Raw genomic sequence first — 18,622 nt, 5'->3', positions numbered from 1 at the left:
GTGCCCAGCCTCTAAGATTATCTTTGATCCTCTCTTCCTAAATGGTACAGGAAAGTGAACCTAAGAACATTCTTCCAGTAAACTGGAGGCTGGGTTTGCTCTCTCCAGCCAATCCCTGCTACCTCCAGCTAGCTGTTTAATGACAGCACAGTCAGTAGGAACTCAGTCTTCACAACAGCCTTCTCCGGAAACTCACCTGCCCCACTTCCACCAATTTACCACCAAAGCTCTGAGAGAACTCTATGTCCTCCAAACTCTGTCTGGGTATTGGCTTAGGGTTGAGTTTGGGGTTTGTTTGTTCAATTTGCAGCAATGTGGCTTTTGAGCAGTGGCAGTAGTAATAGAGCCAATAACGTTCCAACAAGGCAAGCTCTGAGCAGCATCACTGCAACTCAGGTATTGAGGATTTAATGGCATCTTCTTGTTAAAGGTGCTAAAGGCTACAGCATACAGTATCTGTGAGCTTCCCATCAATCTGCCGTGAGACGGAAAGTGTTTCAGAAAGCTGAAGTTCAGACCTTATGCTAAGCGATTTGAGTCAGTGACTATTGACTACGTTGTTTGTATCAACAAACTCTCAACAGGCTGGTGGCCCGGAAGCACCTGCTACCACCACAGATGTCACTGCAATGGAGCATTCTGCTCAACAATTACACGTCCACAACCCAGAGTGAAGTTCTCCTGCAAAAGTGACATTTTAATTAGACTTGATTTTCTTTGAGAAATAATGCAGTAAGCTAAATTCTCCCTGTGCCATCTATCTTTAAAGTCATCATTCTAAGCCAAATCAACTTTTAGAAAGGAAAACAAAATTAGAGGGTTAACATTTTGATTTCAAGATTTTCTATATAAGCTGGTTCTTCTAGTTAGTAAAAAAAAATGATTTACTATAAAGATACATGAATCCAGACAATATGGTATTCGCATAAAGATAGGCATGGGGCAAAGACAACTTAGTAGAACAAAAGAGTGTGCTCAACAAATGGTGGTAAAAGAATTGCAAATCCATAAGTAAAAAAAAATAAACTTTAGTCTATACATCATACCATGTACAAAAATTAAACCAAAATGATGCATCGATATAAATACTAAACCTAAAATTGTAACAAAACTTATCTAAGAAAACATAGGAAAAAGTCCTTGTAACCTTTAGATAGCCCAAGTTTTTAGATATAAAATAAAATTTTATATTTTATGTATAATAACTCATTTTTTCTTGCAAATATTTACATAACATGGCATCATTAATTTTCCCCATGTCTTTACATGGCTTCATAAGAAGAGGAAGAGAAAGAGAGATCTCTCCCTTCCATGTGTACATGCCAAAGAAAGGCCATATAAAGACATAGTGAGAAGGTGGCTGTCTGAAGGCCAAGAAGAGAGCCCTCATCAGAAACCAAATTTGCCAGCACCTTGGTCTTGGACTTATCACATTCCAAAATTTTGACAAAATAACTTTCCGTCCTTCAAGCTACCTAGTCAATGATATTTTGTTATGACAGCCCAAACAGACTAATACACAACCCAAATGCCCATCAACAGGTGACTGGATAAACAAATTATTGTATGTCTACACAATGGAATACTAGTCAGAAATAGAAAAAAATAAACTATTGATACATGCAAAATTATAGATGAATATATAATTAGGTTGAGCAAAACAATCTGTCAAAATAGAGCACATGCCATATACTGCCATTTATATAAAACCTAGGAAGTCCAAACTAAACTATGATGATCAAAGCAGATCAATCATTGCCTAGGAGAGAGGAATGGGGAAGAGTGGAAGTAAAGGATTACAAAGAGACATAAGAAAACCTCAGGAGTGAAGAATATGTTCACCATCCTGATTGTGGTGATGTTTTCACAAGTGTATACTTATATCAAAACTCATGAAATTTTGGCCAGCTATGGTAGCTTACACCTGTAATCCCAGCAGTTAGGAAGGCTGAGGCAGGAGGATTACTTGAGCCCAGGGATTTGAGACCAGCCCTGCCAACATGGAGAGACCACCCTCCTACTCCCCATATTTTAAAAAAAGAGAAATTTTTTTTTACATTTTTTTGAGTTTTCTGTTTTGTTTTGTTTTTTTAGACAGAGTCTCACTCTGTCGCCCAGGCTGGAGTGCAGTGGTGTGATCTTGGCTCACTGCAACCTCTGCCTCCTGGGTTCAAGTGATGCTCCTGCCTCAGCCTCCCACAGAGCTGAGATCACAGGCATATGCCCCAACATCCAACTAATTTTTGTATTTTTAGTAGAGATGGGGTTTTGCCATGTTGGCCAGGCTGATTTCGAACTCCTGGCCTCATGTGATCTACTGGCATTGTCCTCCTGAAGTGCTGGGATTACAGGTGTGTGCCACGGAGCCCAGCCTAAATTTTATACTTTAAATAAGTGCAGTTTCCTCACAAAAGAAAGTAGATGAGAAGGATAGAAAGACTCCCACCATTTATTGCTAAGTGTAAAAAGCAAAGTCCAGGGTCATACTACTAATACTAATAGCAACTCAGCACTTATTTGTGGTAGATATTGTTCTAAATTATAATGTATAATAATTCATATATTCTTGCTAATATTCACATTCACATAAAGTGGCATCATTACTTTCCCTTTTGCAAATGAGGGAACTGAGGCTTATTGCAATTACACAGCTAAAACTTGTGAATCAGCGCTGCTATCCCTGAAGTTGGATTCTAATCTGCTCTTAATCACCACACTTGACTGCAAGATCTTACTAAGTAAAATAACTGTGCTTGCAAGGGCAGATGTATTGGAATGGGGAAGGAGATGGAAAGGGTTCTGGTGAAGGGAAATTTACTCCCTAATGTAAATACTATTTTCTTGCTTAAATATTATAGCAATCAGCCCTGTGTCAATTGGTCCTTCTGGAAGCATATGCCAAGATGACAAGTGAGAAGTACAAGTGGTTAATTGGGAAGTAATACCTGTGAAAGGTAAAATAAAAAGAAAGATAGGTCAGGGAGAGCCTCAGATTATCAAAAAGATCAGCCTAAATCTCAGTCAACCCAGTGGGGAACTCTGAGGCAAAGAATACCCTTTCGAGGTTTTTCACTTCATGTTGAGTAGAAATGACTAGACCTTAGTAATCTTGTGATTCTGTCATTGCTGTGGACCCTCAGCCTGAATGAACTGAGGAGATCCCGAAGATACTGCAGAGGAAGGGTGTCAATTTCCCACACTCTCTGCAGTGAAATAGCAAGTTCTCTCTTAAAGGAAGATATGAACAGCTCTCCTTCGTGGCTACCACACTATCAAACGGGAAGAATATATTTTCTTACAGAGCTCTTAATGTGCAGTAGGTTGCCTAATTATTTATCAAAATGGTTGAGAAAATATCCATTTTTTTAGTATGTTTTTCCCTTTGGGAGAAGGAAAAACAAATGATATGCCCAAGTGATACACTGAATCTTCTGCAAAAGACATTGTTTCTTTAACTCAGGAATGGAAAACCAAACATCGTATGTTCTCACTGATACGTGGGAGCTAAGCTATGAGGACACAAAGGCATAAGAATGATACAGTGGACTTTGGGGACTTGAGAGGAAGAGTGGGAGGGGGCTGAGGATAAAAGACAACATGTATGGTGCAGTGTATACTGCCTGAGTGACGGGTGCACCAAGATCTCACAAATCACCACTGAAGAACTTACTCATGTAACCAAACACCACCTGTACCCCAATTACTTATGGAAAAAAATAAAATAATAATTTTTTTAAAAAAGACTGCTTCTCTATAGCTATCAAGTGTGGAAAACGACTCAACTGCCCTCTCAAATTCTACTCAAGTAGGCCTTATATGTTGCTGATTATACTATCTCAAGTAGGAAAGCTATATTGGTATTTATTTACTATTAGTATTATTACAGCACAATAACAGTTTTCATGCAAAGGGGAACAAGTCAAGGTGAAATCAAAAGTTATCAATGCAAAAGATTTCCCTTTTATTTCCAAATTCAATTGAAGTAGATACACAAGTCAACATTCTCAAAAAGGAAATGATTTTGCTATTTTGCTACTTATCCAATCAAGAGAAAGGAGATAAATCTCCAGCATATGGAGTGAAAAAGATCTAGTGAAATACCGTGGCAGGTCAGTTGTATTTGAGAAGTGGTTCCATTACTAAGTCACATAAATAAACAACTCTTGCCCTCGGCAGGAAACAGAAGATGAAGGATAATACCAAGTACCTCTTAACTCTAACTGGGAAAAAAAAAAGTCATTTTCCATAAAAATCAGTAGTTCTCACTTGATAAACTGGTACAAAAGTATTAATTCCCTACATTTGAGAAATTAAGAGATAGCACTTTTTAAATTTTACCTGGTGGTCTTTGATGGCTATATATTTTTTTCCCTAAGGTTCTCTCTTTCCTTTTTCAATAAATTCTTCTCTCAGCACACACGTGCGCGCACACAGACACACATGTTCACCTATAACACTACATTTTAAACTTGTAATGTGATTATGGAAATAGATTGTGAATCAGAAGAACAAGGTTTCATATTCACATCTGCTAGCAAATATTCTGCCTTAAGTTAGTCAACTAATTTTTCATTTAAATTGATTTTTAATTCAACCTTTGCAAATGCCCAAGTAATGATTAACTAAAATATAAATAAGCAAAGATAACGGTTCTGTGAAATGGAAATGTTTTCAGCCTGCAAAACACCAGACAGAGTCTTTCTCAAGTAGCATTTTGTCTTAGTCTAAGAAAAAGCAAGAACCAATAGAAAGTCTGTGGGAAAACACTAGGGAAAAGGGAAACCTCTAATGAAGAATCTTGAGCTCCTTGCCTGTATAACTGCAGTGGCAATAGCCAGATCTCAGTTTGAAACACCTGCTGAAGATGAATTTGATTGTGCAAACATCAAAAAACAAACAAGAAGTTCAAGAATGTGAATCGGATAACACTGAGCTTTTGCTGTGTTTCAGACTGTGCTAAGCACTTTACTGGCATTATTCTATTTATGCCCTAACAACATCTTAGGAACTAGATATTAAAATCCTTATTTAAGAGATGAGAAAAATCAAACCATAAGGATTTGACAATGAAAAAAACCTAGAATTTTAAAGTAGGGTTTTTTTTGTTTGTTTTTAGAGGAACCATCATGTTGGCTCTCAAACCTTAGTGTCCCTCAGAACCACCTGACAGACTTATTAAAACAAACATCTGTGCCCCCCCTTAAAGCTTCTGATTTGGTGGGTGGTGCTAGAGGATCTGCATTTCTAAATAGCTCCTAGGTAATGTTGATACTGCTAGTCTAGACACCACATTTTGAGAAGCACTGTTCTAAACCAGCGGCTCCCAGACCTTTGGATTTCAGGCAGCAATTTTTTTTTAATGAAGTTTGAGTGGGCAATGAACACAAATTGACATTAAAAAAAAAAGACATATAAACGGCAGTGAATATTTAAAAAAAAAAAAAAGATTAACATCACTAATCATTAGAGAAATGCAAAGTAAAACCACAACGAAATATTACCTTATCCCGGTCAGAGTAGCTATTATTAAAAAGACAAAATAACAGATGTCGATGAAGATGCAGAGAAAAGGGAAATTTTATACACTGTTCATGGAAATGTACACTATTGGTAGTAGTACAACATCTGTGAAAAACAGTATGGAGGTTTCTCAGAGAGTTAAAAATAGAACTATCATTCAATCTAGCAGTCCCACTACTGAATATATACCCAAAGGAAAAGACATAGATGTATCAAAAAACACATCTGCACTTATTTATTTGTTGCAGCACTATTCACAATAGCAAATATATGGAATCAACCTAAATGTCCATCAGTGGAGGATTAAATAAAGAAAATATGATAAACATACACAATAGAATATTATTCATCCATTTAAAAGAATGCAATCAACAATATGGATAGAACCAGAGGTCATCATCATAAGTGAAACAAGTCAGACACAAAAAGTCAAATATTGTATTTCCTCACTCATAAATGGGTGCTAAAAAGTGTGTGCACACAGAAGTACAGAGTGGAATGATAGACAATGGAGATTCAGAAGGGTGAGAGGATGGGAAGGGTAGAGGATGAGAAATTACTTAATGGGTACAATGTACATTATTTGGGTGATGGATACCCTCTAAAGCCCTGACTTGACCCCATGCAGTCTATGAATGTAACAAACTTGTAGTCGTACCACATAAATTTATACAAATTACAAAATTAAAAAGTTTAACAGACCGCCAAATTTTATTGTGCTTGGTTGTTACATAAATAACACAAAAAAGACAAGAAAACTGTATTCTAATACCTCAATAATTTATTTTTGTTTTTTGAAAATTAAGGCATAATTTACATATAATAAAACTTAACCTGAAAACATATATAGTAATGTAACCAACAGGACAATCAATATATAAGAGGCAGGAGCAGAGTCTCACACCTCTAATCCCAGCACTTCGGGAGGCCAAGGCAGGCAGATCACCTGAGGTCAGAAGTTCAAGACCAGCCTGGCCAACATGGTGAAACTCCATCTCTACTAAAAATAGAAAAGTTAGCCAGGTGAGGTGGTACACACCTGTGATCCCAGCTACTGGTGGGGAGCAGGTGAGGCTGATCCAGAAGGTGGAGGTTGCAGTGAGCTGAGATCACACTGCTGTACTCCAATCTGGGTGACAGAAGACTTCTTCTCCCCCAAAAAAAAAAAATATATATATATATATATAGAATGGTCACTTCACTACAAAAAGTATCCCCATGACTTATTATAAAGAAAACAAGAAAAAAGAAACGCCCTCCTCCACCCCTAGACTATAACCACCACCAATGTTTTCTGTTTCTGTAGTTTTACTTTTTCCAAAATATCATATAAATTAAGTCAGACAGTATGTAGCCATTTGAATCTGGCTTTTTTCCCTTAGTTTAATGTATTTTCATCTATTTTGTTTTGTGTAGTTGTTTATTTTTATTGTTAAAGAATATTTCATTGTATGGATATATCACCATTTGCTTAACTAGTCCCAAGTAGAGGAGCATTTGAGTTGTTTCCACTTTTGGGCAATTACCAAAAAAAAGCTATTATAAACATTCATAACATTAATATACAGGTTTTTGTGTATGTACCTAAGAGTAGGACTGCTAAATGACATAGTAAATTTATGTTGAACTATATAAGAAACTTCCAAACTGTTTTCCAAAATGGTGGCACTATTTTACATCCTCACCAGTAATGTACGAGAGTTATTCCACATCCTCACCAAGACTTCATGTTGTCAGCTTTTCATTTGTCTTTAATCCTGGCCATTCTAATATATAAATAGAAAAATCTCATTGTAGTTATCATTTTTATTTCCCTAATTACTAATGACTTCAGCATCTTTTCATGTCTTCCAACTTAGTTGTTTTTCAAAATTGTTTTGTCTATTATATCTCCTTTATCTTTCCATATAAATTCCAGAATCAGCTTGTTAGTTTCTATAAAAATAGCATGTCATAATTTTGTCATTTCATTGACTCTATTGATCAATTTGGGAAGAATTAAGATCTGAACAAAATTGGGTCTTTCAGTCCACGAATATGGCTTATCTTCCATTTATTTAGGTCTTTGATTTCTTTCATCAGTATTTTCTTGTTCTCGGGAAGTAAATCTTGAATATATTTTGTAAGATTTACGTGTAAGTATTTTATATTCTTGTAGTGGTACTTATTAAATTTCAATTTATCATTTTTCCTTGATAGCCTATCAATAGGTTAATTTTCAAAGATGTTTTAGTGCTAAAAGTGGGAATGGTGCACAGTAAACTATTAATAAATATTTTTTGGTTTAGTGAATAATGAATAAGTAAAATGAGAGAAAAACAGAATAAAAAGCAATGTCCAATTCTAGAGAAGAAAATAAACCTAAGGAAGTAAACGGTCAAGATGCCCAATTTGCCTCTTGATATTACTCAAATATCCTCTGGAGTTTATCTCTTGTTTCTTAGACCTTCAAATATGCACCTCCTTCTTGACATTCAAGTCTCAACTTATATGAAACTCACTCAGTACAATCTTCGCCACCCCCTTAGTCATTTTCTGTCAGTTCACCTTGTTTTAACTTTTTCATAATGCTTTTTATTACTTGACCTTTTCTTTTTATTGACTTACTTGATTATTTTTGGTCTTCCCTCACTAGTTTTCTTTATTGTTATATCAAAGCACTTAGAACAATGTTTGATACACAGATGGCACCAATATTTGTTTACCGAATGAAAGAAGTAGGAGATGCATGGATACAGGAATGAGCTGGAAAAATAACCTTTTATTAAAGGGACAAAAAATAAAACCCACTGAAAAGAGAAAAAAATGTCTAGCATAAGATACTTGAAATATATTTTTTAGGTATGCAAGACCTTAATGAAAAAAATATAAAATATTGCAGGATATAAAAGATGGAAGTAAATACAATATTCATAATTGAGAAACTCAAAATCACAAAGGTACTAATTTTTCCTTTAAAAAACTATAAATATATTGTACCTTTTAGGATCAGCCCTAGGGTGAGGAGAGTAAGATAAGTGAGGGCCTTGGCTGGGGTGCAAAATTTTAAAGTCCACCAAAAAGCACAGACATCAAGATAAGTAATATTTTAATTCACTATTTTCAACAATCAAAATCAATGCAAAAAGTAAATGATTAATAAAATGTAAACATTTTCAGGAAATAATAAAAGACATGGTCATTCCTGATTTTCCATTTCACCTCTGCCTCCAATATAGTTTGGAACAGTGCTATGACAGATCCTGTCTTTCCCAAAACTGTTGATATATTGTTACTTAAAGACTTGGTGCACTAAATTTTATTTTTAAAATATTGCATTAAAATATGATTTATCTTGATTACTGAATATTTCTGACAACTCCTTGTATTTTGCACCTGAGGAAAATACCTCATTCACCTCAACTAACTCACCCTAGTTTGGGTTCAGATAATTTCTATGAAAATGGCACAGGATTTTTTTAACTTACTAAACTGATCCTAAAATCTATACATAAGAATACAGGTATTAAAATAGTCAAAAGTTGCCGGGCATGGTAGCTCATACCTGAAATCTCAGCACTTTGGGAGGACAAGTCTAGAGTCAGGCCTACGAGTTCAAAACCAGCCTGGGCAACATAGAGCAACCCCATCTCTACAAAAATAACGAAATTACCCAGGTGTGGTGGTACTTGACTGTGGTCCCAGCTACTTGGAAGGCTGAGGCAGGAGGACTACCTGGGCCAAGGAGGTTGAGGCCAAGGTAATGTATTGCACTCCGGCTTGGAGCAAGCCTTTGTCTCCAAAAAAAAAAAAAAAAAAAAAAAAAAAAAAGAACAGTCAAAAGGCATTGAAATCTAAGAGCTGGCAATCCTTGAAGAACCTAGTCATTTTTTATCAGAAGGTCACTTCCTCTCTCAGTTCACTGACTCACATGTTCATCTCCTCTGGAAACACCCTCACAGACACCCAGAAACAACGCTTCACCCTCCATCTAGGCATCCCTCAATCCAGTCAAGTTGATTCCCCTGAGAGGCTTCTGGTGCAAGCCTCAGAGTTCAAAAGCCAAAGAACCTGGAGTCTGAAGTCCAAAGGTAGTAGGAGTAAAAATGTCCTGCTCTAGAAGGGAGAGAGAAAGTTGAAAGGGAAAATTCCCCTTCCTCTGCAGGATTCTTCCAGCCAGACCCCCAGTGTGAGGGCAAGTCTTCCTCTCTCAATTCACTGACTCACATGTTCATCTTCTCTGGGACACCCTCACAGATAACCAGAAACAATGCTTCACCCTCCATCTAGGCATCCCTCAATCTGGTCAAGTTGACACCTTAAATGAACCATCAGGAGCAGCAGGGTCAAGAAAATAAACTGAAGTGCTGTAAATCAGCCATACAAATCACATTGGTGGCACAGAAAAGCAATGAAGGGACCTGAGTCACCCAGGAACAAGGTGGACAAAGGACTTGAAACAGTGAGCCTGGAGTCCCAGTTATTTCATTAGGTAATATCAAGAAAACAAGGGATATCTTTAGAGCCATACAAGAACAAAACTATCTGTTCATAGATCAATTGAAAAGAACTGCCAACTAGATTTACATCCCTCACAAATCTTCTTGTACCCACCCTTGCTACGTGGTAGCTGCAGATGGTTCCTTTGGATTTGACTTCTGCTATTTTTTTCCTTCTATTCTGGATTCATTCCCACGCCTGTGATAGCCTGAATCATAGAGTCATCCCTTTTGACTTTCAGGTTTCCCCTGCCACCTTCCCTAAGCAATTAACTCTACCTACTCCCTCACCTCCCACTGATACCTCCTAGTTGGTTTCTCTCTCCCAATTATAATCTTCGCCTTTTCCTATTTCTAGCCCCTCACAAATTGTCAGACCCAAAGCTTTAAGGCCTCAAGAGAGAGAACTATATGTGTTTTCCTATCTAGTCAGTGAAATGTAAAAATGAATTAACGGAAAAATATAAACTCATTTTTGTATTATGGAACATGAGTTACTACTAAAAAAATGAATAAGACTAAACTGAAAAAAGAAAAAGACCAATTTTATCTGCTATTACATTGAATATGAACTTGAAAAGGGATGCTAAGATACAGAATTCCTATTGATTATTTTATCAGCACCTAATGCTAATACAATTCTAAGAAGTGATCATATACAAGTATACCAATCATCACAAAATTGAAGAAAAAGTCTCTGCAGTAAAGAGAGGTTTTTTAAATCTTATTTGGCCCCACCAAACCCTTTTTAAAGCCTCTTGTAAACATGAGAAAGACAAGCAGATTATGCCTTTTCTACTGTCAGATGAAACTCTGATTTTCTAAGTGTAGACACATCTCTGTCATGACCAGACAAAGCTCTTGCATTATGAAATTTAAACCATGTTAGCAAAAACTGACACAGTTAGCACACTTACAACTGCCTATACTTGGGAAAAACAAGGTAAAATAATGAATATTTGATGATACCTATTAATCCTCTCAGCAGTAATTTTACCAACTTCCTATATTCCCCAAAACATTAAAAATCTCATTTCTCAGTTATTACACCTTTATATCTAGTGAATTTCTCTTTGATTAAATTAACATTGCCAAACCAGTGATAGTTTGAAAAATGCAAGTTACATAGTGAGTGTAGTTACAAGGTAATACCCAAAAGAAATTTATTGTCCAATGTTAATTTTTTGCTTGACATAAATTGCAAGCACAAGCCACATAATATTGCCATAACTAAGCATGCTGGAGGCTTTATGATGCCTTATCCATGGTGTCCTGAACACATTCTAGAGCTTATTATCTTTTTCCCTATTTCTGATCCCCTAAAAGATGGGTTGCTTTTTTATCTTCCACTTTGGGCTGCTTCATTTGCTTGATATTATCTAGAGGAAAATGATAATGCATTCTATAGGTCACAGACTCCTTTATTTCTTATGCTCTTCTCAGAACAGAAGCCTGCATATTTTCAATTAAACAATTCCAGAATCACAAGACGAGGTACCATTGTTTATGTAGAGACTGGGCTGGGAATACTAACAAGCTTGGCTCATCAATTCATGGTAACTTCCTGCATATCCAGTAATTCTAAAGTTCACCTTGAAGTTTGTGTTGCATTTTGTCATTCTGTTTAAATGTGTGTCTTTGCCAAAAGAGAGCAATGGAACTTTTTACTTCATTCTACTAGTAATCCTTAAAGACCAAAAACTAAAGTCAGTATAAAACCACAGCTTTGTCAAATGCTGAATTTCAGTGGTATATATTTGTTTGATCCAAAACATTTTTTTCTTAATTTCTTTTCTTTACTAATGCATTCTAAAATTGCATGCATATCCACTTTCTTTAAAAGGTACAAAACTAGTCTCCCAGAAAATATTTCAATAGGGTAATATTTTAGCTTCTTCTCTAAAATAGTTTGCATTGACTAAATAATCATGGTAGCTCTATATTCTGGTAGATGGTAGACATAGCAACTTCTAAAATTATAAATATTATTCAAATTTGGCAATATGATACAGCTTTAGTATTGCAAACATGTAATTTGCAATTCAATCTAACTTCCATCTTGTAAAATCCATGTCTTAACCATATCAAATTGGCATCTTGGTGCAGATTCTCATGCTTTTCTAGAATTTGGAATTACAAATCCATTTTCATTTATTGTAAGGCAGGTCAAATCTTCACAGAGTATAAAAATAGTAATATAAGATTACTATATAATCAAAAGTACAAAAATATATATTGGTCATTTACTATATATTATGCACATCTCTAGGTATTAGAGCACATGACTCATGAACTAGACCCCCAAAAAAACTTTTTTTTTTTTTAGTACTACAGTTAGACTGGGAGGAGGAAAGAAAATAAATAATAAGTTAACATACAGTGTGTTATATAGTATTAAGTGTCATGAAAAAAATAAAGTAGGGAAAAGGGATTAGGACCACAGGAAGAAAGACTAGATGCATTTTTAAACAGGCCAGGGAAAGAATTTCTGAGATGATACGTTTAAGTAAAAACAAAATCTGTAAAATGCACAGAAGAAGCCATACATATTTCTGAAGGAGAAGCAGAGAGCACAGCAAGGTCAATGGCCCTGAAATGTATTTAGCATATTTGAGGAATAGCAAGCAGACCAAGGGGATTGGGACAGAATAAATGGAATAAAAGTAATAGGAAGGAAAGTCAGAAAGATAAAAGGAAGAGTGGTGGGCTTAGAGCTGGCGTGTGACACGTGATTTTCTATATGGATGACACCCTCTGAAGTGGTGCAGTTGTGCGTGACAACTGCAGGCAGGAGGAACTATATAGGGCTTGGTGGGGTATTGTAATGATTTTGGTTTTTACTCTGAGTAAAATAAAAAGACACTGGAAAATTTTGAGGAATACAGTGAAATATTCAGACTTAAAATTTAGCAGGATTACACTGGCTTATATTTTTTTAAAAAAAACAACAGACTAAGTTGGGACAACAGAGGAAGCCAGGAATTCTAATACAAGGTTTTTGGAATAATCCAGGCAAGAGATGATGGTGGTGTGGATAAGAGGAATAGAAGTAGAGGTCATGAGAAGATATTAGAATTTGATTATATTTTCAAGATTTGCTGAAGGCTTGACAGTAATTTGTTCTCCTAGCATCGGTTGAGTCCACTTTGTAGTAGTCCAACACTTGTAAAAGCAGCCTTATTATGTGCCATCAAAGACCCTCAGGGATAGCTAGCCACCACCCAACTCCCCAGTGGGCTAAATACCAGCCTCACAGACCCGTCCTCTGAGCCCAGAGATAATACCACCTGAGAAGTACGCCCGCTGCAGGGCCAGGATTTCAGTTTTATGAGCCCCTCCTCCAACTTTCTAAGTTTAATCACTGTATCCTCTTCCTTTTATTCTCAACTGTAGGAGTGGTAGCTACTTTCTGCAATTACTATTCCCATATCATCATGTTCTTTTTTTGTCTATTTTTAGTTCCAAATATCTAGTCAATAATTCTTATATTGAATTCTCTCCATTAAAATAACTGATATGGCTCCTGTCTCCTGATGACCACTGACTTTTATAATGCATATAAACATTGACTTGCAGACAGTAGACTCAAAATATTTTAAATAAACAAACACACAGGGGAATTTTTTTTTTTTAACAATGTACTTTAAAACAGATCCTTTAAAATAACATGCATAGCTGGGTGCAGTGGCACATACCTGTAATCAGTACTTTGGAAGGCTGAAGCAGGAAGACTGCTTGAGACAAGGAGTTCAAAAATAACATGGATATTCATCACAAAGTCCTAATAAATTAACATTACATTTTTAAATAAATCTATTAAAACAAGGTAATTAAGGGAAGATGCTAAACAGAAAATTCTGAAAAATTGGAAAGCAGATAAATAGCAACTGACCTTGAAAACCTAAGAATGCTAAAACTTAAGCCCCTGGGGAAGAGAAAGCACAGAAGAAAACCAATATAAAATTTGAAGCAACGAAATGTTTCATTAACTGGAAGGATGGGTACTTCTAAGCAATGAATTCTCTACATTTTCGTTTTACCATATACATCCCAAACTGAGTGCTGAAGAAGCCAGTCACCTGGAAATACCAATAAGCACAAAAATGCTTCCTAAAAATTTTCCCTCGCCAGCCAAATAAGGAGGTACCTTGCATGGTAGGAAAAACAATTAGACAATAACCACTATATTCCAGCCAAACACCAGAGAGGGAGGAAAATGTAACCCCATTTGCACCTCCACCACCAAAGCCAAGTGACTAGGCTCCTACCTTCACTAAACTGTAACAAGTCACCCCTATTGTTCTGCCAGGGAAGGATCAGTGAAGACCAAGAAAAAGCTGGGACTTTCTTCTTCACTGAATGACCTTTCACTGTAGGGTCAGTAGAATAGTGGAGACCACATGGAGGGTCTTCACTTTCACCTCACCCAGAGATATTAAGATGCCCCTCCCCCTCCCTGCTGAGCTGGTATCAGAGAAGGCCTAATGCAGAGTCAGGACAAAGTAACCTCCTCCCTGCTGAAAGTGTCAGGGAAACCATATGAGAAGCAGTAAAGAGAAATCCCTCTTACTCATAGACAGATGGTATTAGTGGATGAATAATAGAAAGTCTGATTGTCTACCCATCAGTAACAAAGAGCACCCCTGCCCAACTGTCAGTGGAGGTCAAGTAGGGAAGCTTAACTTTTACCCCCACCTGACAATAATGACATGATGGCTTTCTTTCCCTTCTGGAGGGTGTCAGAGAATCCCTGCTATACCTAAGACTTAAATAAGCTCAAAATAACCAATATTGGCTGGGCACGCTGGCTCACACCTATAATTCCAGTACTTTGGGAGGCTTAGGCTGGCAGATCACCTGAGGTTGGGAGTTCAAGACTAGACTGACTAACATGGAGAAACCACATCTCTACTAAAAATACCAAATTAGCCAGGTGTGGGGTGCGTGCCTATAATCCCAGCTACTCGGGAGGCTGAGGAAGGAGAATCACCTGGACCCTGGGAGGTGGAGGTTGCAGTGAGCAGAGACTGTGCCACTGCACTCCAGCCTGGGCAACAGGAGCAAAACTCCATCTCAAAAAAAAAACTAGAATAATACAGAAAATCAACAGATGCCAACACTGAGACAGACATGGGATTATCTTGCAAGAATTTTAAAGGATCCACAATTAAAATGCTTCAACAATTATGAATATGTTGGAACAAATGAAAAATACAAAGTATTTTGTAGACAAAGAAAACAAAAAGATACAAAGTATCAGCCAAGGAATAAAAAATATAAAGAAGACCAAAATGATATTTTTAGAACAAAATATTCAATAATTAAACTTTTAAAAACTCAATAAATGTTCCGAACAGTAGAATGGAAAGGATAAAGGAAAGAATCAGTGAACTGGAAGATAGAACAATGGAAATTAACCAATTTGATCAACAGAGAGAAAGTAGAAAGACAGAGGCCTTTGGGACTATATATAACAAAAAGTTTAACATTTATGTCATGAACAACTGGAAGGAAAGGAGAAAGATGGTGTGGCTGAAAAGGTATGCAAATAAAGAATGGCTGAAAGTTTCCCAAATTTGTCAAGAAAACATAAGCTTACAATCTTGAGAAGCTGAGTAGATCCCAAACAGAACAAGCCCAAAGAAATCCCACCTAGGCACATCAGAGTCAAATTCTTAAAACTACAAAATAAAAAATATCATGAAAGCAGAGAGAGAGATATGACATCTTATCTACAGGAGAAAAATAATTCAAATGACAACAGATTTCTCATTAGAAATCACAAAGGCCAGAAGGAAGTAATACATTTTCTAAATGCTAAAATAAAAGAAATGCAAATTCAGAGTTTTTTAGCTAGTCAAAAATATTTTTCAGAAATGAAGGGAAAAGCTATTCTCAGATGAAGAAAAACTAAAAGAATTTGTCAGCAGCAGAGTTACTGTAAAGAATGGCTAAAGTTCTCCAAACAGAAAGGTATTGATAAACTAAAAACTTTAGAACATCAGAAAGGAAGAAAGAATAACAAAAAGAAAAACTGTGGGTAAATATTATAGATTTTTCTCATCTGTATTTTCTAAATTATCTTCCACAGTTAAACAAATATTATAATGGTTTATGATACATTACAAACTGTCTCAATGTGTTAGAAAATAAGTAAGTTAATTATACTCTACATGAGTGAGGGTAAAGATTTCTATACTTCACTTGAACACCAATAAACAGCAGTAGACTAAATGATGTATATTTAATGTAATGCCTTGAGCAACCATTTAAAAATCTATACAGGATACACTTAAAAACACCTTAGATAAATTAGTATGGAATTCTAAGAGATGGCCAAGTAACTATAGAAAGGGAGAGAAAAGAAAATGGAAAAATAAGAAACAGAAAGAACAAACAGAACACAAAAGTAAAATGGCAGACTTGAGCCTTGGCTTATCAAAAATTGCACTAAATATACAAGGTTTAAATACATAAATCGAAAATTGGTAGACTCAACTATATGCTGTCTATAAGAAACTCACTTCAAACATAATAATACAGGTAGGTGGAAATATTCAAAGATGGAAAATGATATAACATGCAAACATTAAACAAAAGAAAACAGGAATGTTTATATGAATATCAGATAAAGTAGACTTTAGGGCAAAGAAAATTACCAGGATACAGAGTAATATTACATAATAATAGAAGGAAAAATCTACCAAAAAGGTATAGAATTCTAATTATGTATGCACCAAACAACAGAACTTCAAAGTACATGAGGCAAAAAACTAATAGAGCTAAAAAAAGAAATAAAATGGATGAATCCACAGTTATAATTAAGGATGTCAACACTCTGCCCTGAAGCAAATGATAGAACTACTAGGCAGAAAATCAGCAAGGATATAGAAGAACTCAACATCATCAACTAAGAGGATCAAATCAACATGTATACAACAGTCCACACAATAACAGCAAAATACACACTCTTTTCAAGTGTCCACAGAACATGTACCAAGATTGACCATATTCTGAACCATAAAAGACACTGCAAAAAGTTTTAAAAAATTAAAATTATTTTTCAGAAATGAAGGAAAAAGACATTCTCAGATAAAAAACAAGCTAAAAGAATTTGTCACCAGTAGAATTACCCCAAAGAATGGCTATAGAGAATCATCCCTGAAAACAACAGTCAAACAACAAATCAATAAGTAAAAGATACTGGGAAAATCTTCAAATACTTGAAAACTAAATATGTTTCTAAGTAATCCATGGGTCAATGAGGAAGTCCCAAGGAAAATTTTTTAAATATATTGAACTGAATAAAAATGAAAATACAACATATTAAAATTCATGGGACAGAACTAAAGCAATGACAAGAAAAAATTTACAGCATTAAATGCTCACATGAAAATAGAAAAAAGATCACAAGTCAATAATCTAACTTTCTGCCTCAAGAAACTGAAAGAGAAGAGCAAAATAAACTCAAAGTCAGCAGAAGAAAGAGAATAATAACAGCAGAAATAAAATTGAAAACAAAACAAAATAGAGAAAATTGATGAAACTGAAACCTGTTTTTTGAAAGCTTTTCTGTAAATGACAAATATTTAGCAAGAATTTCAAAGAAAAAGACACAAATTAGCACTCAGAAATAATATAGATACTGCTACAAACCCTGCAGACATCAAAAGAATAAAGGAATATTGTGAACAATTACCCACACATAAATTTGACAACTTAGATAAAATAGACCATTTTCTCAAAACACACAATCTACCACAACTTATGCAAAGTGAAATTAATAATGTGAATAAGCTCATGACTGTTAAAGACATTCAATTAAGAATTTTAAAACTCTTCAAAAAGGCATACCCAGGCCCAAATGGTTTCAAAGGAGAATACAACATTTAAATTAAAATTAACACTAAGTCTACACAATTTCTTCTGGAAAATAGATAAGAAGGCAACATGGCCCAATTCATTTTGTGAAGCCAGTGTAACCCTTATTCCAAAGATGGTACAGAAAATGAAAACTACAGACCAATATTCCTCAAGAATATATTTGCAAATAGACTTCAGCAACATGTAAAAAGAATTTTATAAGACCGTGTTGGATGTTTATTGCAGGGAGGCAAAGCTAGCTCAATATTAGAAAATGTAGCATAGGCTGGGCACAGTAGCTCATGCCTGTAATCCTAGCACTTTGGGAAGACAAGGGGGATGAATCACTTTAGGTCAGGAGATCAAGACCAGACTGGTCAGCATGGTGAAACCCCATCTCTACTAAAAAGACAAAAATTAGCCAGGCATGGTGGCACATGCTTGTAGTCCTAGCTAGCTACTCAAGAGTCTGAGGCAGGAGGATTGCTTGAACCTGGGAGGCAGGGGTTGCAGTGAGGCGAGATTGCATCACTACACTCCAGCCTGGGTGACAGAGCAAGACTCCATCTCGAGGAGAGGAGGGGAGGGGAGGAGAGGGGAGGGAAAAAAAGGCGAGGAGAGGGGAAGGGAGCGGAGGGGAGGGGAGGGGAAAATTTAGTATAGTCCACCATATTAACAGGCTATAAAGAAAAACACAATCACATCAATTGCTGGAGAAAAAGCATTTGTCAAAATTCAACATCTATTCAAAATTAAAACTT

The sequence above is a fragment of the Aotus nancymaae genome, unplaced genomic scaffold (genome assembly GCF_030222135.1).
Source record: "Aotus nancymaae isolate 86718 unplaced genomic scaffold, 86718_ANA_hifiasm-v0.15.2.pri h1tg000011l, whole genome shotgun sequence".
Taxonomy (NCBI): Eukaryota; Metazoa; Chordata; class Mammalia; order Primates; family Aotidae; genus Aotus; species Aotus nancymaae.
This window is presented reverse-complemented; position numbering follows the sequence as displayed.